Below are 24,281 nucleotides of genomic sequence, written 5' to 3'. Positions count from 1 at the left end.
ATTCTTACGGAGCACACAGTCCTACTCTGACACATGTGAAGTCTCCCTGAGTCAGAATTGATTCCATAGCAATTGGTTTAAGCTAACAAAAAGGGCTCAGTAAAAATGTAAACAGAAACCTAGAGTGAGGGCCTTTTCCTCCTTTTATTTTCAATTTTCCCTTGTTGCATTGTTTCCTTAGAGCTGACCTCTTTGGAGATAGGCCAAAAACAACTGTGCGTGCATCAGCTTGGAAAGAGATTGTCAGGGAAAGGGACTAAGCTGATCTCTGGATTTCTGAAGTAGGGCACAGGGCGCCTCGGAGCTGAGGCTGTTACTTGGATATTGACATATTTCTGCTGCTACGGTTGCCTGGGCAAAGAGAGGAGACAGTCGACTGGGGAAAAGGCAGAAACAGGAAATTAAGGGGGAGAAAGCTAACTGGGGGAAAGGCCTTTGAACTATCTGCTTGAAATAGGGTTCCTTCAAACCAAAATGGAGCATTTTTTCTGCAGGGGATCTGAATGGACATGATTTGAATCAAGTTTCAATGTTCATTTTTTTCTTCCGTCCTGCTTCTGAAGGGTGATTGCCAGGGAAGCTGCCTGTGAATCCTATTCTCTCAGGGATGTCCATATAGCTAATCTGGTAACTCCAACCTGGATGGTCTCACTCCTTGGGATTGGAATTTCAGAATCTTGACAGCCCAGTGAGGATTTAGGATTTGATGGTAAGAGATGACTCAGAAAATCATTATTCTTCCTATGTTTTACAAGGTTATTATGACCTATTTTATAAGGTCCTGGGGTTAAAAAAAATTTTGTACTTCATTTCAGAGAAGTTTAACTTGAAAACTTTTTTTTCAATTTTTTAAAAATTCCCGTTTTATACATTATGGCTGCAATTGTATCCTCATTGCTGAAATGTATCGATGCCACCTATCACTTCTGTAAAAATGTTCAAAAATTCTGCAAATAAAAATATAGTATTTTCAAATTTAATACACAAATGACTTCCAAAGTAAAAATTTATAAAGTCCATAAAAATTCTTTTATACTTTTACACTGAAAAAATTTAATTGTAATTATGAGAGAAATAATCTGTGAAGTAATTTTAAGCAGAATTTATTAATATTGGTAGCAATAATAATACACAGTTACATACACAGTATTGTTTGTATTTTAGAACTTGTGACCAGTGAAGATGGCGTTCCTAGATGAGAATGTACACCATGTTCTATGGCTAACGAAACTGAAAATCCTCTTGGCTCTGAGGGAAAAAATCAATTTGGCTTTAATTGTAATTATGGGTTTTAGTTTTACCTTGTACCGATACCCAAACTATTTAAGTTTAAAACTTTGATAGGAGAGTTTCATGAAAGGCTTGTATTTTCAAACCTGATATTACAAATTATATGGGAGGCAATAGACCCCAGTCATTTAGAACATAGGCTTTTATAGACCTCAGGCCTGGTTTTGAAACTTGTCTTCACAACTTACTAACTGTATGACACAGGTAAATTATTTCATATTTTTGAGTCTCAGTTTCTGTATTTGTGAGTAATTACTCCACTGGATTCATGTGAGGGGTGAGATACGCAGTAAAGCACATACTAAACACTCATTAAATAGTAATTGTTACTGTTTTTATTATGAGTATACATCTCAAAATCAGGGCACTAAAATGGGACTGGAAATTATGTTATTAAATGTTATTAGTATGCAGAATATAATAGAGTAAAACCTCACTAATTTAGGAATTGGAATTGTTGGGACAGATATAATTTTGATCCCAAGAACATTTATTTGTTGGGTTCTGTCTTAGTCATCTAATGCTGCTGTAACAGAAATACCACAAATGGATGTCTTCAACAAAGAGAAGTTTATTCTCTCAGTCCAGTAGGCTAGAAGTCCAAATTCAGGGTGCTTGCTCCAGGGGAAGACTTTCTCTCTGTTGGCTCTGAATGAAGTCTTTGTGATGCATCAGTCTTCCCTTGGTCTGGGAGCATCTCAGTGCAGGAACCTCAGGTCCAAAGGACACCCTCTGTTCCCAGCACTGTTTTCTTGGTGGTATGAGGTCCTCTGTTTATGCTGGTTTCTCTCTTTTATATCTCAGAAGAGATTGGCTTAAGACACTGTCTAACCTTGTAGACTTTATCAATATGATGGCTGCTAATCCATTTTATCCTATACATCCATATACATTCTAACAGCACTATGTCCTTCTTATAGTACTGCTAGAATGATCATTATAAATGCATATTTGATCATCATTACCCTTCTTAAAATCTTTCAGTTCTTGGTCAATATAGGATAAGTTTCAAACTGCTAAACAAAGCACATAAGACTCTTCACATCTTGGCCCCAACCTACCAAGACCTTCTTTTTTACCTCTTTCTACTTCTTCCCCTTCATTGTCTTAGAATTTCACCCTCCAGTTGTATTAAACCTCTCAGTTTATCCGAAAAGGGCCTGTTAAGGAGATCTGATAGGTCAAAACCAAAGACCAAACCAAACCTGTTGCTGTCGAGTCAATTCTGACTCATAGTGACCTGACCCATAGGGTTTCCAAGGAGCACCTGGTAGACTCAAACTGCTGACCTTTTGTTTAGTAGCCATAGTTCTTAACCACTCTGCCACCAGGGTTCCCATGATAGGTCAAAAGCAACCTCCTTTTGCTTGTTCTCTGTTACTCATAACAATTCAGCTCTGCCTTCATTTTACATACATATTTACATTACTAATTTAATCAGGACACAAATTCTTTATAATGAGCCTTTAAAAAAAAGTGCAGCATGAAATTTCGAGTTTTTACCTATCTCCCAACGTGGCCTAACAATGTATTTCTTCCCAACAAATGCAATACATTCCCCAAAGGAACTCTGGTGATTGGAATTTTTTTTTTTCCTACTCATATAATGATTTTCTTTATCTATTTCCCCAAGAGTCTGTTAGCGTCTTTGGGAAAAAATTGAGCACATATCGAGCACGTTGTTCAATAAAGGCTTATTGAATGAAACAATAAATGGATGCATGGATAAATGAACAAGAGGAGAGCCATAGGAAATATAACAATGTTACATGTAATTCAAACTAGGGCTTCTTGTGAAATTTCTTAAACTTATCTGATTCTCATTGACAGTATAAGAGAAAAATAAAAAATAGAAATCAGTCAATAATTACAAATAATTACAATAATTTTAATTAGGATAATTACAAAGTAAATCTTGCCAGTTGAAAGTTACAAGTCTTTGACAGTTGTCACAACCTTGTTCATAGCTCATTGTTCATAACTCACGGATTATGGCCTAGTGAACATTCTTTGAATGATGAAGACTAAAGCAATGATGGCATAACAAAATTTTTGATGTGTTTGAAGTAAAATTACTGGCAGATTGATATCCTGCTCTTTCATCAGTATTTATGATTGACAAATACCTTATATGTTTGCTATACTATTGTGTCAGTAACAGAATTTCATTTTTTATTATGTGACATTAAAAGTAAAAAGATAAAGGCAAGGTTGGAAGACCCCCAAATTTAATTTAAGGTGGTTGTCTAGAAAAATCACATCTTGTTCTTAAGTAACTGTATTACTTCTCTGAGCTCCAAAGGTTCAATTGAGTAAGTTACCCCTCTGAATATATTAAAATGTAGGCAGGCTAACTGTTGAGATGAGAAATGTAGTTAGGTTTTTTTTTTTTTTCCCCTCTACTGGATCCCTGGTCTAGATTTTGTGCTTTAACACAGACATTCTACCAGCCACATGCCAACTTTTTAAGTGATCTGAGGTAAATAATAAACTTGAAGTAAAAATAGTAAAATGAATTCACTAGTATATGTTATGGATTGAATTATGTCCCCCTAAAATTTAAAAAAAAAAGGAAAAAAAAAAGAAAAAAATTTTTTTTTTTTTTAAATATGTGCGGTAAATTCTAACCCCTCTACCTGTGGATGGAATCGCACTTAGGAATAATACTTTCGTTGTTGTGTTAATGAGGTCATATCAGTATAGATTGTCTTCAACCTAACCGGTTTTGAGACATGAAGGAAGCAAATTAGACACAGAAATAAGCAAGAAGAAATGAGGGAAAGATAAATGCCATGTGAAGATAGATGCCAAGGAATGCTGAGAAGAACTCTGGAGAAGATGAGACAAGGATTTTCCTCCAGAGTGGACAGAGAGTGCCTTCCCAGAGAACCAGCACCCTGAATTTGAACTTCTAGCCTCTTAAACTGTGAGAAAATAAAATTCTGTTCATTAAGGCCACCTACTTACAATATTTCTGTTACAGCAGCACTAGATAACTAAGACAGTGATGTTATGTTGATTAGAATATTAGTTGGCTACTTTAACCAACCAAAAAACCCAAACCCATCACTGTCCAGTTGATTACGACTCATAGCAGCCCTGTAGGACAGAGATCAAAATAAAAATGGCTTAAATAGGATATGAAATTTATTTTTCTCTCATTTAAAAGTCTGAGCTGTAATGTAGTCCATGACATCAACATGGACCTACTCCACGAGATAGCCCAGGGACCCAGACTCCTTCTAACTCACTGCTCCGCTATCTGGGGTGTTAACCTTGGCTGCATGCTCTAAACTGATTCATCACCAATACATCTTAGTTTCAGCCCTCAGAATGGGAGAAAGAAGTTGCAGGAAAGTGTCTTAAATCGCTGTCTTTTAAGTACATGACCCAGAAGTTCCACACATGACTTTAGGTCATCCCATTGGCAGCAAAGGATGCTGGGAAATATAGAATTAAGCCCATATCTAGCTGCAAGAGAGGCTGGGGAACATAGATAGCCTCTAGCTGGAACACAATGTACCCACCTAAAACTTGAGGACTGGTAGTACTGAAAGAAAGAAGAGGGAAGTTGACATTGAAGGACAATTAAATATCTTTATCACAAATGTGCAACTTCAAAGATATAAAGATCTGTAGACAAATAGATCCCTAGTGTGTACTTCCTTGGATCAGTCAGTCAGTGTTTACAGTTGAAGAGGTCAAGGAAGGATGCCAAAGAACCTGGAATTTTTTCCTGGCAGAATAGATAAGGAGGATATAAGCGTTTTCCCCATATTGCACATCTTTATCTATAGTTCATATTTAGTGATGATGCATAGAATGGAAAAAAGAAAAAACAGGAAGCAGTAGTAGCAGTGTTTGGATTGTCAGATCTTGGCTTATACACAGGACAAATCCTTTTCTTTGGAATGTGCAAATGGCAATGGCAACGCCAACACAAATTCCTGAGAAACTACTCACTGTGCTTAATAAACAGGAAATCAAACCTCTCTGGATGTGTGACTTGAAGAGAAATGGCCTGAGTTGCTTCGCATTACTCATTGTTCCTTATATTCACTTCCTAATGAAATTTTATGTCTGTCTTGACTTCATCGCAATTGCTCCTTAGGAAGAAAAAACAATTCCTGGGAAAATAGAATTCTTTTAAGTTCTCTGACAGACTTCTGTTGATCTAGCTACCAGTGACTTCATATCAACCAGATTTCCCTGCTTGTTGGTCCAAATTCTCTATCACAGGGTAGATAAAACCTTACCTTCTGACAATTCACATAGATAACTAGAAACACCTTTAGGCAATGAATGGCATCAGAGTAATTTGCATTAGAAGCTCTGTTATTCCCTGAGATTAATTAACAGTGTGGTATTTGGGGAATTACCTGTACAATTCCTCTTAATGCAAGTTGTGGTTTGTGTCCCCTGCAGGGGTGACACTGAATGAAATCTTGCAAGTCATTTCAAAATAAAATAACTTTCTGTGAGAAGTAAACGTGTGCTCAGCCAGTTCCAGAAAATACTTAAAAAAAAATTGCTTGCATGTGTTAGATTTTGGTTAGCTTTGCTCTAATTATACGTTTATAGCCAACCTGAAAGTGAGAGAAGCTTAGCAACTAGAGCTGAATACATAAACATTTTCTCCCCAACTCTCTGAATGGCTTTGTTAAAGGATTGCTTCTCTGAACTCTTTGGAGTCTAGGTACTATATTCAGCCTGGCCCTACGTACGTCTCGGTTTGCCTCAGTCAGTTCTGGTTTATACAAGTTAACTCATTATAATTATTACAAGTGCCTCCTTTCATTCTCAAAATGTGTCCCTGATTGAATTATAAATTATATGTTACGCCAAATTATAGTGAACCTTGAAGTTAAAGACTTTTCTCTTTTTTAAAAAGTACATGATCTTAAGATGAGCTTAGTAAGGTTTGAATATACTAATAGTAGGCTTAGTACATGATGAGGCGTGTGAAATTTGATCAGTGAATTAATACCACCTCTTCTTTCTTCTTTCCAATACTGCAGGTAAGGTTCAAGTCCATATTTGTGAATTTAGACTTCAGGCATTGATAAATTTGACATGTGAAGATCCATGGCACGTTGGAATTTATAATTTTGGCAAGGCACACATTGGAATTGGGCTGATTTGAGTACATTGCTCTGTTACCACATTTCAGTGGGACATTGTTATTTCTTAACTCTCTTGAAATCTTAACATTGATTTTGGCTGAAAGGAGCTACTGCCTGCACTCTCACTCAAACTCCCTGTTGATATGAACAAGGTTTGGAATATAAGAATCTAGGCACAGAGCCTTGTACTAGGTTCTTATAGTTGGTGCTCAATAAGTATTTATTTAGTTGAAATGTGTCTTTCTTCTAAAACACCCTTGTGGTTTACAGAGTATTTCCAGGCATTTAAGCTATGCCTTGTCAAGAGCTTTGAAGGGCCTGAGATTTTACCTTACTTGCGAGCTAGCAAGTTACCCTGACACTGTTTCATGGATGCTGGCAGTAGACTTGAGACTCCTGCATCAGAGATAAAGGACTATTACTCATGGTACAATGAGCAGCTGAGCTTCATGCTCATGTCAGTTCCCCCCCAATTTCCATGGATATAAATTGGAGTGTTCCAGGCGTTGAGCACGCAGTGGGTTTGCATCATATCTGAGGACTCTTGAGTTTAGGGAACTCCAATCTACCATAATGTGCTACGAGCAAGACTGCTACAGCTGATAAACCTGTTCTCTGCTCCGGAGTAAGACACGTCTCCATTTTTCAAGGCTGTTTGCTACACAGACTTCCTTGAAAAGGTAGCTCAGAACAAAACCTGTCACAGTCTCTGCTTGCATGACATGGAGAAACAGGAGCAATCCGTGGAGAATTGTCTCCCAATGTGCCTAGGCAATACAGATTTGAGTTTCTAAGTATGTATTTTATGTATAACGTTAGCTGTCTAATTGCTGAATCTTCATTTCCTGGTATGCTGTGGTCATACACTAAGGAGAAATTATTCTTATCTCTTGACTGTATTCTCATTTTATTTTATAAAATAAAAGGAGTGCATGTGTGGGATTGTTAGAGGAGATTATATTTGCTCTCATTTCTTCTTATGATATTATGTACCAACTGTTTAAAGCATTGCATAGATAATTTAGAAAACATTGGCACTGTCTTTGAGTAATTTAGGTAACTGAGAGGTAAAATAATAACCACTCCATTTATTTAACTATGGAGTAGTTTGCTTTGCTTGTATGGTGGCAAAGGAAGTTAAAGATGGTTGTGATATTTTATGCCTGGAAAAGGCCTCCAGCAGTAACCATCGCTCAATGGATATTTTGATTGAATGACTGGGGTTGCCAGATGTCTTCAAATCCTTCATTTCCTTGTACATTTTCCGCTTTATCATGTTTCTGCTTCTCTTCTTTTTCATTTCCTCAAAATCTATAAACTCCTGTCGATTCTGAATTCAAATAACCAAAAAGCCCAGATGCTGAAAAAAAAAAAAAAAAATTTTTTTTTTTTTTTTTTTTTGAGGGGAGTAAAGTTTATACAACAGTTTTACAAGAAAAAGAAAACAGAAAGATAATACGAACAAAGTCCTAACAGGGCTTTGAGCAAAAGCATAATTTCTGCAGCAAGTTTTAGGATCTGTGCATGTTCGATTTACTCTTCTAATGATGGAAAATACAACAACTATAACCATAACAAGAACTATTTATTGAAGGCAAGCTACTTGCAAGGCACATGCCAGGTGCTTTTATATATTATTTCTAATCCTCGGAACAGTTCTGCAGGGTGGGCTTTATCTCTAATTCACAGATGGTAAGCTGAGGTTCAGAGACAATGGTAACTTGCCAGAGGTAACAACTCAAGGCCTGTTATGATCCCATAATTCTTTTGAATTATCAAATGTGAGGTCATCCTGTTTAGGGTGGCTTTTCATATTGATAAATCTAAGCATGCCTTGCCTTACTATTTTTGTTCCAAAATATTCAACTTGTTTCCCATTTGTTTTAAGTAAATAAAGGTATAAATTATGCATTCAAAGTAGCTAGAGACCTAAATGAGGAGTCACAATGGTGCAATGGTTAAAGTACGCAACTGCTAACCAAAAGTTCGGCAGTTCCAACCCACCAGGTCCTCTGTAGGAGAAAGATGTGGCAGTCTGCTTCCATAGATTTATTCCCTTGGAAACCCCAGGGCAGTTCTGTTCTATCCTATAGGGTAGCTATGCATCTGAACTGACCCAACAGCAATGGATTTTAAAGACCTAAATATATGCTTGTTCGTGTATATGTGTTTGTGTACACAAGTATGTATGTATGTGTCTCTCTATTGCTCTATATATGTTTATCATTGTAGTAGCAATTAAAAACATGGATTTTTTTTTTTTTCTTCTTGAAAGCTTTCTCTGACATATTTGGTTCATTATTTCCTGACCCCTCTGTCATAACTGAAGGTTTTATTTGCCCCTAAGCTATAGCACTTAACACAATGTGCTGTAATTAGTTTTTTTTTTTTAGAAGACTACTCTGCCTCTGTAAGCCTCTGGAGAACAGGGGCTGTTTTATGTTTATCTTTATATCTGTCAAGTCTAACTTAGTGCCTGGAATTTAGTTAGTAGGTGATATATGTTTTTGAATTAAAGAAAAAATGATTCTTTTACTCTGGTTGTGAACATTATAGACACTTCTGAGGTCTCTTATTTTCTCAAGTAATTTATAAAAAGGGCTGTTATAATTCACCAGTGTTACTTTAATAGCACTTAAAAGTCACTGTGAATCTTAAAATAACTGAACACTATAAAACCATAAGCCTGGGAGGAAGTTTGAGTGGTTATATAATTCCACTGCCATGTCATTAGGCAGCTTGAAACCTAAACCAGATTAGACACTATTCTTTTCTCAAACACAGCCTGAAAAGACAATTCCACAGCTTTACTTGGCATACATTCTGTGATTTTGTGTCACTGAGAAAATGTTTCTGAATACATAATCTGGATCTTCCAATTTAGAGTTTAAGCACTATCCCAAAAAAACCCACTGCCGTCGAGGTTAGGCCAAATGTTCTCTGGAAGTGTAGAAACTTTTTAGTGAGTTCATGTTAATCAAGAAAGGCTAGCTCATGTTCCTTCAACAAACAACCCCCAAAACGCAGGGGCTTAATACCACAAGGGTTTATTTCTCACTCATAGTATATGCCCATCCTGGGGCACTATATTAGTTTCCTAGGACTGCCGTTAACAAAATAGGACAACCTGGGTGGCTTAAAGCAATAGAAATTTATTATCTCACAGTTTTGGGGGCTACAAATCTGAAATGAAGGTGTTGGCAGGAGCATGTTCTCTCTGAAGGCTCTCGGGGAGCATCTGTTCTGTGCTTCTCTTCTAGCTTATGGTGGTTGATGGCAATCTTTGGCATTCCTCGGTTTGTAGACACATAACTCCAATCTCTGTCTCCTTCGTCTCATGGTGTTTTCTCTGTGTCTCTCTCTCTGTCTTCACATGGACTTCTCTCTGTTTGTGTCTCTGTGTCCAAATTTCCCTCCTCTTATAAGGACATCAGTCATATTGAATTTAGGGCCCAGCCGAATTTAGTCTGACCACACCTTAACTTGATTATACCTGCAAAGACCCTATTTCCACATAAGGCCATATTCATAGGTTCTAGGTGGATATAAATTTTGGAGCTTTGTAGTGCTTTGTCTGGGACCCAGCCTGAGGAGCAGCTGAAATCTGGAACATTGCTTACCGTAGTTTCCAGGGCAGGGAGGAAAGAAGGATAGTGGTAAAGCATATACTGGCTCTTAAAACTTCCACATGCAAGTAATACGTGTTCCATCTCACATTTCATTGGCCAAAGCAGTCATGAGGCCACAGCTAACTTCAAGTAGGCAAGAAAGTCCAATCTTACTGTGTGTCTGGAATAACAGAAAGCCGGAATAATTGATAACAGCTATCTTGACCATCACTGCTTCTGATAACAATTTCCCCATCAAACTAGCATGAGTTGAATTTAGAACAAGATATTTTTGGCCACCCAGACAATGATTAGTTTTAAGAACAAAGACTGTTATATTTGAATTTTTGGGGCCCTGTCTGAATATTCTAAGGCATAAAACAATACAGAGTAATATAGTCAAAGTTTTTCTACCATCTCAAGTGACTTCTAACCACCCCATTTAAGATACCCTTCAGGGTAGCCTACAATAGACATACCATCATTCAGAACAATGCCAGTGTTTAAAATAGGGGCCTTCTCATTGACTATAATCTTTATGCATTCTTCCATTATATATTGAGTGTCAAACTCTAAGGGATGCAGTGGTGAGCAAAATAGAATACCCTCATGTGTATGTTTTTGGAGTTCTAGAGTTTTACCCTGATGAATCTAGGTGTAGATCTCCTTTTATTTGTTCTGTTGGGATTCACTGGACTTCTTGAATTTGTAGATTTGTGTCTTGTTATCAGTTTTCAGCCATTATCTTAAAAAATGAACTCAGACCTATTCTCGCTGTTCTTCTAGACCTTATTTAAAAAAGAAATATCAGAATCAAACCCATTGCTGTTGAGTTGATTCTGACTCATAGTGACCCTACAGGACAGAGCAGAATTGCCCTTATAGGGTTTCCAGGGAGTGGCTGGTGGATTTGAACTGCCGACCTTTTGGTTAGTTGCCGAATTCTTAACCACCGGGCCACAGTGCTAAACCTTTTCATTCTATCTTCTATGTCTCCAAATCTATCTTTTATAAAGTAATAGCTTGTCTCTTTTGGCTTAATTCTAATAGTTTTTTTCAACTCTACCTTGCAGTCCTCTAGTTTTCTTTTTGGCTTGTGTCTAATCTGTTATTAAACCTATTGAGTTTTTAATTTCAATTACTTTTTCATATCTATATGTTTTATTTGGTTCTTTAAAATTGGCTTGGTTATTCTTTATAGTATCCTATTTCCTTCTCACATTTTCAAGCTTATATTTAATTTCTTTAAATATAATATGTTAGTCATGAAGAGGACTTGAAGCATTTACTGATGAAGATCAAAGAGTACAGCATTCAGTATGGATTATACCTCAATATAAAGAAAACAAAAATCCTCACAACTGCACCAATAAGCAACATCATGATAAATGGAGAAAAGATTGAAGTTGTCAAGTATTTCTTTTTACTTGGACCCACAGTCAACACCCGTGGAAACAGCAGACAAGAAATCAAATGATGCATTGCATTGGGCAAAACTGCTGCAAAGGACCTCTTCAAAGTGTTCAAAAGCAAAGATGTCACTTTAAGGACTAAGGTGTGCCTGACTCAAGCCATGATATTTTAGTTGCCTCATGTCCAGGCAAAAACTGGACAATGAATAAAGAAGACTGAAGAAGAATTGATGCCTTTGAATTACGGTGTTGGCGAAGAATATTGAATATACCATGGACTGCCAGAAGAACAAACCTGTCTTAGAAGAAGTTCAGCCATAATGCTGCTTAGAAAGGAGGATAGTGAAACTTCAACTCACTTACTTTGGACATGTTATCAGGAGGGACCAGTCCCTGGAGAAGGACATCATACCTGATAAAGTAGAAGGTCAGTGAAAAAGAGGAAGACCCTCAATGAGATGGATTGACATGGTGGCTGCAACAATGAGCTCAAAAATAGCAATGATTGTGAGGATGGTGCAGGACTGGGTAGTGTTTCGTTCTGTTGTACATAGGCTCCCTTTGAGTCGGAATCAACTTGACGGTATCTAACAACAACAACAAATGGTCATTATTTTATATTGTGTGTGTGTTAATTCCGTATCTGAAATATTTGAAAGTCTGCTGATTCTTAGTCTCTGCTTTGTTTTCTTGTGTGCTCAGTGATATTTGAATGTCAATTGCTCATTTTCTTTAAAATACCAGGAATTCTTTGATGTCTATGGGCACTACCTATCCAGGACCATTTTCAGTTTTTGGCTGAGGTTTTTTTCTTCCCCCTTCCAAATTAGCAAAACTGATGCAAAAAGATATTTCAAGTTAGTTTTATGCAGTGGTTTCTCCTTTCATACAGAACTATGACAAACACATCTTTTCAGTCTATGATGTTATCAAAATAATCTTAATCTTTGAAATCTCACAAAAATTTATATTTTGATATCCACCAAAGCTGCAAGAATAACACAGTTTTCTATATACAGATATTTTACACCTTTGTCTAAAGGGGGGGCGCGGACCACATATGCTTGGTTAAGGGATAAAGTTACCTAGGCATACAAAAATAAGATAAAATCTCCAAATTATTAGCATTAATTAATGCAGTTACAGCTTTAGCAGCTCTTTTTCATTAACAATGATTGTTTCAGTACAGGGATGAGTGTCCCAAGGGCTGGGAGTTGAAACTATTGCTTCAGACCAGTGTTTCCTTTTCTTTGCTCTGTATTGCCAGTTCCCACATATGCATGGGTGCATGTGTGCACTCTGTGTGTGTTTTGTGTATGTGATGTGTATCTTTCTCACTGCACAATATTCTCTCTATTAAGCAAACAATAGAGCAGAACAACAATAAGAGCTAAATAAGTTAATTCTCTTTTAAGTATGAACATTTCCCCTGTACATGAAGTATTCAACAACATCCTAAGAAAAGGAAAAGGGAAAGGAAAATGAGTTTCTTTTGTATATTCCTTGTATAAACACTGAAATAGAAAATACATCCTGAATTTATAGGGTCAGATTACTGCATCTGAGTCTTTATGCTCAGCTTTACAAATGCTCTCCAAGGGGAGAAAGACGGAATCTCAGCTCTGATAAAGTCATTGTTCCCAAACCATTTTTTTCCTTAGCTACTGTCTCCATGTGGAACCCTCTGAGCTCATCCTTTGTGAAGAGAAGGCAGTTCTTACATTTTCTGGGTTTTCCTGCCATCCCATTGCTTCCAACAATCTGCACTCTGTTTCCAGAGAGTGGGAGAGGAAAGCTCCCTTCCCCTGCTTCCTCCACTATGGAGAAAGCAAGGCCATATTGACAGAAGCCCTACCCTGTATTCTCCTTGGTTGCTAAAGTCTTCCAAATCCATCAGTTTGTCACAGTCTCTTTTCTACAAGGAGTCTGTATTCTAGTCATGCATTAGTCTTCAGGAACTTGCTCTTCCTATTAGCTTGGCTAGAGAAGAGGAATTGATCTCAAATGGAAGAGTGGTGCTGGAGTGCCTCTCTTTGAAAGAGATTAGAATTAGCCAGCAGCTTGTTCCATTGACTTGGTTACAGAGATCAGATTGGTAAAGACAGAATCCTGGTTAGAGGAAAGGTTGTATTCCATTCTGCTAGTTTTCCATGCCCTGGATTTGAAAGGAAGTGGTGCAGGTTCTTATAAGTCCTTGGGGCCATGTTTTTGATTTGCTGCCATTTGTGAGGTGAGACCATGGTCAGGTAAATGTGGTAGAGCAGGTGGCAGAAGGACTGTGGAAACTTTTTGTATAGCCACTATCTTGGAAGGCTTTTTGGTACTAGGTGAGATTTTTATACTCCAGAAGTTATACCAATGAGTCTAATTGACTATTCTGCTTATCAGCTTCCTCTTCAAACTGCAACTTTCCTACCTTTCTGTTTTTTCTCTCTCTTGATTTCTGTGTGCAGATTCTCCTAAAAGGCAGAGTACTTCTGGGAGTGGAAGTTGCCATCTCAGTGATATAGGGTCCTTGTGCCATCCTTGTCATGTTGGCTCATGGAATCATGAGCCTGGGAAGAGTCATGTGAGCCAGACTGATTCCCTTTGAGTCCAGCATGTGATCCTTGAGGGAAACTGGAATCCACAGAATCATGGTGGAGCAGGGAGAGCTGGCCAGAGGTCTCTTACTTTTAAAGAACCCATCTTCTTTAAATGTGCTCTCAAGGTTTTTTCTGTGGAGTTTGCAGATGACCAAGTGGACTATGATCTTCAGAAATAAGCAGGAACAAAATCATGTTGCAATATTTAGGATATTTTCAGCATTGGGAGGTATCCAATCTCCTGCTCGTGATACCAGAATGTAACCTCTATGTTCCTGATTTTTGAGCTCCCCGAGTCAGCTAGTTGAATCTTACATGATGAATTTTCCACCTGAATCTTACATGTGACAAAACCTGAGAAGTCAGCCTCCTTGAGACCACTCTTTCAGTCCCCTCAGTTATGCATCTAAATTATCCAGTTCCTGACACTTTCTCAAAAGGGAACAGGAGAAACAGAAATGTTTAGTTTACATTTAAAAAGGAGTAGGAACTGTAACCATTTACCTCATTCATCTTCCTTAGTTGATGGTTCTATGGTGTTGCTTAAACAGACAATACATAGATATTTGCCAGGTGAGTGAAAACTTGTCATAAGAACTGGGCTTATGTTTGGGAAGCTGAAGTCATCAAGTAAAATGCAGACCAAAAAATGTAATTTTAAAGCCATATAAAAGATCTTATCAGTCAACTTCAGTTGTTGAAAATTTAAGGATATAGGTGTGAGGCTTTCTGTTCTTTCCAGATAGTCTGGATTTAGGCTGCAAACCTATAAACCTGATCCCCACTGAAGCCTGAAAATAAAACTGCCTGTCTCAAATCTAAGGATTCCGGGTGTCATAGTGATGAAGTACTCAGCCGCTAACCAAAAAAGTCAGTGGTTCAAACCCATCAGCTGCTCCTCGGGAGAAAGATGTGGCAGTCTGCTCCCATAAAGATTTACAGACTTGAAAACCCTATAAGGCCGTTCTTTCTACTCTGTCCTATAGGGTCATTATACAATGGAATCAACTTAACAGCAACGGGTTTGTTTTTTGTTTTTTCTCAAGAAATTTGTGTATAGTTCAATGAATTCTTCATGATAAACTTTTTTTTTTTTAAAAAAAGAATACTAAGCAAAATAATGATAACTTTTAACCCTTTTGATTTATATTTAAATTTTTTTGAATCAGGCAGTATCCCCTTGTTCTGTTTGAACAACTGCCTCTTCATCTATGTACAGGTTCCTCATAAGCACAATTAAGTGTTCTGGAATTCCCATTCTTCACAATGTTATCCATACTTTATTATGATCCACACAGTTGAATGCCTTTGCATAGTCAATAAAACACAGGTAAACATCTTTCTGGTATTCTCTGCTTTCAGCCAGGATCCATCTGACATTAGCAATGATATTCCCGGTTCCACACCCTCTTCTGAAAGCAGCTTGAATTTCTGGCCATTCCATGTCAACATATTGCTGCATCTGCTTTTGAATGATCTCCAGCAAAATTTTACTTGCATGTGATATTAATGATATTGTTTGATAGTTTCTACATTTGGTTAGATCACCTTTCTTGGAAATAGGCATAAATATGGACCTCTTCCAGTCAGTTGCTGTCTTCCAAATTTCTTGGCATATACAAGTGAGCACTTCCAGTGCTGCATTAATTAGTTTAAACATCTCATTTGGTATTCTATCAATTCCTGGAGCCTTGTTTTTTGCCAATGCCTTCAGTGCAGCTTGAACTTCTTCCTTCAGTACCATCGGTTTCTGATCATATGCTACCTACTCAAATGGTTGAACATCCATCAGTCTTTTTGGCATAGTTACTCAGTGTATTCCTTCCATTTTCTTTGATGCTTCCTGTGTCATTTAATATTTTCCCTGCAGGATCCTTCAGTATTGTGACTTGAGGTTTGAACTTTTGCTTCAGTTCTTTCAGCTTGAGAAATGATGAGTGTGTTCTTCCCTTTTGGTTTTCTATCTTCAGGACTTTGCACACATCATGATAATACTTTGTCTTCTGAAGCTGCCTTTTGAAATCTTCTATTCACCTCTTTGACTTCATCATTTCTTCCTTTTGCATTAGCTACTTGATGTTCAAGAGCAACTTGCAGAGTCTCTTCTGACGTCCTTTTTGGTCTTTTCTTTCTTTCCTGTCTTTTTAATGACCTCTTGCTTTCTTTATGTATGATGTCCGTGATGTCATTCTACAACTCATCTGGTCTTTGGTCATTAGTGTTTAACATGTCAAATCTGTTCTCGAGATGGTGTCTAAATTCAGGTGGGATATACTCAAGGTTGTACTTTGACTCTGGTGGACTTGTTCTAATTTTCCTCAATTTCAACTTGAACCTGCGTATGAGCAATTGATGGTCTGTTCCACAGTCGGCCCCTGGCCTTGTTCTGACTGATGATATTGAACTTTTCCATTGTCTCTTTCCACAGATATAATCGATTTGCTTCCTGTATATTCCATCTGGTGAGATCCACGTGTATAGTTGACGTTTATGTTGGTGAAAAAAGGTATTTGCAATGAAGAAGTTGTTGGTCTTGCAAAATTCTATCATTCAATCTCCAGCATAGTTTCTGTCACCAAGGACATATTTTCCAACTACTGATCCTTCTTCTTTGTTTCCAACTTTTGCATTCCAATCACCAGTAATTATCAGTGCATCCTGGTTGCATGTTCTATCAATTTCAGACTGCAGGAGTTGGTAAAAATCTTCAATTTCTTTATCCTTGGCCTTAGTGGTTGGTGTGTAAATTTGAATAATAGTCGTATTGACTTTTCTTCCTTGTAGACATATGGATATTATCCTATCACTGATAGTGTTGTACTTTAGGATAGATCTTGAAATATTCTTTTTCATGCTGATTACAATGCCATTCCTCTTCGAGTTGTCATTCCCAGCATAGTAGACCTATGATTGTCTGATTTGAAATGACCAATACCAGTCCATTTCAGCTCACTAATGCCTAGGGTATTGATGTTTATGTGTTCCATTTCATTTTTGACTATTTTCAATTTTCCCAGATTCATGCTTTGTATATTCCAGGTTCCGATTATTAATGGATGTTTGCAACTGTTCTTCTCATTTTGAATCATACCACATCAGCAAATGAAGGTCCTGATAGCTTGACTCCATCCACGTCATTAAGGTTGACTCTACTTTGAGAAGGTAGCTCTTCCCCAGTTGCCTTTTGAGTGCCTTCGTACCTGAGGGACTTATCTTCTGGCACTATATCAGACAATATTCCACTGCTATTCATAAGGTTTTCACTGGCTAATTCTTTTCAGAAGTAGACTGCCAGGTTCTTCTTCCTAGTCTGTCTTAGTCTGGAAGCTCAGCTAAAACCTGTCCTCTATGAGTGACCCTGCTGGCATTTGAATACCAGTGGTATAGCTTCCAGCATCACAGCAACACCCAAGCCCCCATAGTATGACAAACTGAAAGATGCATGGCGGGGGCGGGGGGGGGGTGTAGTTAATAATAGAATTAAAACAAATCAGCTCTTGATCAGACATTCCACCAAAGATGATATTCAAATGGCTAACAGGTACATGAAAAGATGCTCCGTATCGTTATTAACCATTGTTGTTATTGTTGTTGTTAGGTGCCATTGAGTCTATTTCGACTCATAGCAACCCCATATGACAGAGTACAACTGCCCCATAGGGTTTTCTAGGCTGTCATCTCTATGGGAGCAGAATGCCAGGTCTTTCTCCTGCAAAGCCACTGACCGAGTTTAAACCACCAACCTTTGGTTCGCAGCCTAGCACTTAACAATTGTACCACCAGGCTTCTTTCATTATTCATTAAATAGATGTAAATCAAAGCTACAATGAGATACCTCCTTAACCCTATTAGAATAACAGTGATCAAAAAAGCAGAAAATAACAGGTGTTGGTGAGGTTGTGGAGAAACTGGAACCCTCATCCATTGCTGGTGGGAATGTAAAATGGTACAGCCATTGTGAAAAAGTTTGGTGGTTCCTCAAAAAGTTTAACATAGAACTACCATATGACCCAGTAATCCCAATCCTAAATATACACCCAGAAAAACTGACGGCAGGAATGCAAACGGAAACCTGTACACCAATGTTCATTGCAACACTTTTTATAATAGCAAAAGGTGGAAACAACATAAATGCCCATCAACAGATGCATGGATAAACAAAATGTGGTACAGATACCATGAACTACTACTCAGCCATAAAGAGAAATGAAGTCTTGCTGCATGCCTCTACGTGAATGAATCTTGAAAACATCGTGCTGAGTGAAATAAATCAGTTCTAACAAGGCAAATACTGTATAGTCACATTTATATGAGCTAAGCAAATATATAAGTTGTTGAGATGGTGAATGTTTTGTTATGTATATTTCCACCACAATAATAATAAAAACCCTCATCTCTTTCCCAACTTAGATTGTGAATCCTAAGAATGAATTTCAGCTGCTGCTGCTTCTTTTTTTTTCTGTATTGGTACAATCATTAGCAAATCCACATTTATCATGTCTTTAATCTGGTGTTTCACAAACTGGTGTTCTATGAAAACTCACTCTAATAGTTGTCTCACTTAAAAAAAAATTACTGTTCAAAACACTCTGGGAAATGCTTTTTTAAAATATCTCCCTGGGAGACTCATAATACACATTATATCATAAAGGCTCTTAGAAATTATACAGTGAAGACATTTATTTATCTTGGTTTAACCTAGCATTTCCAAAACTAAAGGAATGAGAAACATTTTTTTCCTCACATCACTTATTAACGCCCCACAGAACTAGTGGTTTGAGAAATGCTACTCAAATCTGTCTACTCTTTCTTTTCTCGTAACTTTCACTTTAGCTCAGGCCCTCATTATCTTCCATCTTGTCTAGTCTATTTACTCTCCTAAATAGAACCCTTGCTCCTTTTCTTTCTCAATTTCAATCTATTCTTTGGGTACTGCCAGGATGATCTTTGCATAACACATTTCTGAACATTTCTTTCCTCTGCTCAGAAACAGAGGAGTGGAAGGAGCATCGGATTGGGGGCTACTCCCTTGACTCATATTTTGGCTTTGTAATTTGGCATTTTGGGAATGTAATCTTCAAAAATTTGTGTTATTTGTCTGGGCCTCTGATTTTTCAACTGCAGAATCAGCAGTTTGTTCTAGAGGATTCTACAGTTCCTTTCAACTATAAAATTCTCTACTTCTATGAATAAAATACAAATTTCCTTTTTGCCTCCCAAGAAATTATATTGGCCTACCTCTTTTCAACTGAATTTCCCATTCTTATTTTTCTCTCGAACTCTGTGGTTCAACCAAACTAGACTGCAACTTACTGTCCTCCCTATACCTTATGCGATTGCTATGTTTTTCCTTTTACTCCATCTTCTTTCTATCATGGCTTCCTTACATTGCCTTTATAATTTATAGTCAACTTTTAAGACATATCTCAATTCGTTTCTTCTCCAGGAAAGTCATAACATTTCCTTAATCATTTTTTTTTTTTTGCCCTCTTTGACTCTCGTAGCACTTTATACCTATTCTTCTGTCTTGACTTATATTGATGTACATGTTCTGTTTTCCTATTATCAACAGAATCAGTGACTTATCCTATTTATACACTGTAAACAGAGGCCAACTACTGCTATTTTATGCATAGTAATTTTAATTCTCCTTAAGGCATCTGTTGCCAGCCCTTGAAATAGTTGAGTACTAAGTTCAAAATGTTTTATTGAAGAATAAATTTTGATCCACTAGAGACAAAAAAAAAAAAAAAAAAGAGAGACAAGGTGGAGTAAAATCTGAGCCTCTACTGGAAATGCAGGTTTTCCGTTTAGAAATATAAACAGATGTAATGTGAAGAGAATAAAAAAAAAACTTTTTTTTGAGTACGGAGCATTGGTGGTGCTTGGCTGCTAACCAGAAGGTGAATGGTTCAAACCCACCAGCCACTCTGCCGGAGAAAGATGTGGCAGTCTGCTTCTGGAAAGATTTACAGCCTTGGAAACCCTGTGGGATAGTTCTACTCTGTCCTGTAGGGTCACTATGAGTAGGAATCGACTCAATGGCAGTAGTTTTTTTTTTTTGGGTATATGTTCATAAAGATGTGTTTTATTGTCAGCTATACATAAAAACATATATTTGGAAAAGAACATAGCCAAACTCTTATGGCTTATGTGCTTCTATTTGCTCTTATTTGGATGACAACCCCTTCTGTAGAGGTTTATAGCTCTTTAATTTCCCCCCATAATGCTTCCTTTGAAAACAGCAAGTTAATAAGTGTCCACGTTTTGAGAGGAAGAGTGAAGGCTGGAGTAATCTTGTCAGTTTGGCTGTTTCATTATCTCCCAGTTTGTCTTTGTCTGGGATCTGAGTCCTTCATTTGAACTTTGTTTTGTAGGTGTTCCTAAGACATTACATTCCAAGTCCCACGATAGTCAAATTAAGCTAGAATAATTGTAATTCAGTACATAGGTCCTATATATTGGCTTTGTAACAAAACAAAACTAAAAAGCTTCAAGCAGCAGTTTCTTGTGTCTCACACCCATGTATATACAATAAAGAAATGAAATTCTGCCACCTTAAATTTCTCCTCATAGATTAAACATGATTTTTTTTTTCTTCTAAGAGCCTTGGAATACATTCTGTTAGGGGATGCTGCTGTGATTAGAGAAGGGAACAGTGTCGTGCCTGCCATTTGAATAAGGATTTAGTAAGGCCTATTATAACGCTGAGCTAGTCAAAGGGGAAGCTTGAAATATACATCAAAAGGAATTTAATCTAGGCAAGGCTAAAAATAAAAAGGCCCATTTCATGGAGAACTGCTAATAAAAAAAATTACAGAGTGGGAAAATGACCTATCATCTGGGGGGGGAAAAAGTCCTAAAAAAGAAGGACATAATGTTAGCTGGTGACAAATACCATCACCCAAAATTTCAAATGCATCAAAGGACAAGTGTTCACACTGAAGAAGTATGTGCTAATTTAATGGACTTTTGGGTATAGTTCTTTTACAAGCTATCAGTATTCACTGCCAACTAGAGATTTGGAATTTAATTTTTTTTCTTTTAATAATTTTTATTGAGCTTTAAGTGAACGTTTACAAATCAAGTCAGTCTGTCACATATAAGCTTATATGCACCTTACTCCATACTCCCACTTACTCTCCCCCTAATGAGTCAGCCCTTCCAGTCTCTCCTTTCGTGACAATTTTGCCAGTTTTCTAACCCTCTCTACCCTCCTATCTCCCCTCCAGACAGGAGATGCCAACACAGTCTCAAGTGTCCACCTGATACAAGTAGCTCACTCTTCATCAGCATCTCTCTGCAACCCATTGTCCAGTCCCTTCCATGTCTGATGAGCTGTCTTCGGGAATGATTCCTGTCCTGGGCCAACAGAAGGTCTGGGGACCATGACCGCCAGGATTCCTCCAGTCTCAGTCAGACCATTAAGTCTGGTCTTTTTATGAGAATCTGGGGTCTGCATCCCACTATTCTCCTGCTTGCTCAGGGGTTCTTTGTTGTGCTCCCTGTCAGGGCAGTCATCGTTTGTGGCCAGGCACCATCTAGTTCTTCTGGTCTCAGGATGATGTAAGTCTCTGGTTCTTGTGGCCCTTTCTGTCTCTTGGGCTCATAGTTATCGTGTGACCTTGGTGTTCTTCATTCTCCTTTGATCCAGGTGGGTTGAGACCAATTGATGCATCTTAGATGGCTGCTTGTTAGCATTTAAGACCCCAGACGCCACATTTCAAAGTGGGATGCAGAATGTTTTCACAATAGAGTTTATTATGCCAATTGACTTAGAAGTCCCCTTAAGCCATAGTCCCCAAACCCCCGCCCTTGCTCCACTGACCTTTGAAGCATTCAGTTTATCCCAGAAACTTTTTACTTTTGGTCCAGTCCAGTTGAGCTGACCTTCTGTGTATTGAGTATTGTCCTTCCCTTCACCTAAAGCAGTTCTTATCTACTATCTAATCAGTAAATAACCCTCTCCCACCCTCCCACCCTCCCCCCCTCATAACCACAAAAGTATGTGTTCTTCTCAGTTTATACTATTTCTCGAGATCTTATAATAGTGGTCTTACACAATATTTGTCCTTTTGCCTCTGACTAATTTCACTCAGCATAATGCCTTCCAGGTTCCTCCATGTTATGAAATGTTTCACAGATTCGTCACTGTTCTTTATCGATGCATAGTATTCCATTGTGTGAATATACCATAATTTATTTAACCATTCATCCGTTGACGGACACCTGGTTTGCTTCCATCTTTTTGCTATTGTAAACAGAGCTGCAATAAACATGGGTGTGCATATATCTGTTTGTGTGAAGGCTCTTATTTCTCTAGAGTATATTCCGAGGAGTGGGATTTCTGGGTTGTATTGTAGTTCTATTTCTAACTTTTTAAGAAAACACCAGATAGATTTCCAAAGTGGTTGTACCATTTTACATTCCCACCAGCAGTGTATAAGAGTTCCAATCTCTCCACAGCCTCTCTAACAGTTATTATTTTGTGGTTTTTGGATTAATGCCAGCCTTTTTTGTTGGAGTGAGATGGAATCTCATCGTAGTTTTAATTTGCGTTTCTCTAATGGCTAATGATCGAGAGCATTTTCTCATGTATCTGTTAGCTGCCTGAATATCTTCTTTAGTGAAGTGCATGTTCATATCCTTTGCCCACTTCTTGATTGGGTTGTTTGTCTTTTTGTGGTTGAGTTTTGACAGAATCATATAGATTTTAGAGACCAGGCTCTGGTCAGAGATGTCATAGCTGAAAATTCTTTCCCAATCTGTAGGTGGTCTTTTTACTCTTTTGGAGAAGTCTTTAGATGAGCATAGGTGTTTGATTTTTAGGAGCTCCCAGTTATCTGGTTTCTCTTCATCATTTTTGGTAATATTTTGTATTCTGTTTATGCCTTGTATTAGGGCTTCTAACGTGGTCTCTATTTTTTCTTCCATGATCTTTATCGTTTTAGTCTTTATGTTTAGGTCTTTGATCGACTTGGAGTTAGTTTTTGTGCATGGTGTGAGGTATGGGTCCTGTTTCATTCTTTTGCAAATGGATGTCCAGTTATGCCAGCACCATTTGTTAAAAAGACTATCTTTTCCCCAATTAACTGACACTGGGCCTTTGTCAAATATCAGCTGCTCATATGTGGATGGATTTATATCTGGGTTCTCAATTCTGTTCCATTGGTCTATGTGCCTGTTGTTTTACCAGTACCAGGCTGTTTTGACTACTGTGGCTGTATAATAGGTTCTAAAATCAGGTAGAGTGAGGCCTCCCACTTTCTTCTTCTTTTTCAGTAATGCTTTACTGATCCGAGGCTTCTTTCCCTTCCATATGAAGTTGTTATTTGTTTCTCCATCACATTAAAAAATGTCATTGGAATTTGGATCGGAAATGCGTTATATGTATAGATGGCTTTTGGTAGAATAGACATTTTTACTATATTAAGTCTTCCTATCCATGAGAAAGATATGTTTTTCCACTTATGTAGGTCCCTTTTAGTTTCTTGCAGTAGTACTTCGTAGTTTTCTTTGTATAGTTCTTTTACATCTTTGGTAAGATTTATTCCTAAGTAATTTATCTTCTTGGGGGCTACTATGAATGGTATTGATTCGGTGATTTCCTCTTCGTTGTTCTTTTTGTTGATGTAGAGGAATCCAAGTGATTTTTGTATGTTTATCTTGTAACCTGAGACTCTGCCAAACTCTTCTATTAGTTTCAGTAGTTTTCTGGAGGATTCCTTAGGGTTTTCTGTGTATAAGATCATGTCCTCAGCAAATAGAGGTAATTTTACTTCCTCCTTACCAATCGGATGCCCTTTATTTCTTTGTCCAGCCTAATTGCTCTGGCTAGGACCTCTAGCACAATGTTGAATAAGAGCGGTGATAAAGGGCATCCTTGTCTGGTTCCTTTTCTCGAGGGAAATGCTTTCAGGCTCTCTCCATTTAGAGTGATGTTGGCTGTTGGCTTTGTATAGATGCCCTTTATTATGTTGAGGAATTTTTCTTCAATTCCTATTTTGCTGAGAGTTTTTATCATAAATGGGTGTTGGACTTCGTCAAATGCCTTTTCTCCATCAATTGATAAGATCATGTGGTTTTTGTCTTTTGTTTTATTTATATGGTGGATTACATTAATGGTTTTTCTAATATTAAACCAACCTTGCATGAAAAAAAATTTTTTTTTTTTTTTTTAATAAATCCCACTTGGTCATGGTGGATTATTTTTTTGATATGTTCTTGAATTCTATTGGCTAGAATTTTGTTGAGGATTTTTGC

At 37.6% G+C, this 24,281-nt stretch overlaps 1 long non-coding RNA gene across 1 annotated transcript in view; it reads left to right on the top strand.

Moving 5' to 3' along the window:
- Positions 1–251: 251 nt before the first annotated feature.
- The window catches only part of LOC126084622 (uncharacterized), a 159,436-nt gene continuing 135,406 nt past the window's right edge, over positions 252–24,281 (top strand). Inside the window, exon 1 of the long non-coding RNA XR_007519040.1 lies at positions 252–709. This is a non-coding gene — a long non-coding RNA (uncharacterized LOC126084622). The remainder of the gene's footprint in view (positions 710–24,281) is intronic.

Source organism: Elephas maximus, chromosome 10, assembly GCF_024166365.1.
Source record: "Elephas maximus indicus isolate mEleMax1 chromosome 10, mEleMax1 primary haplotype, whole genome shotgun sequence".
NCBI classification, from domain to species: domain Eukaryota; kingdom Metazoa; phylum Chordata; class Mammalia; order Proboscidea; family Elephantidae; genus Elephas; species Elephas maximus.
This window is presented reverse-complemented; position numbering and strand designations above follow the sequence as displayed.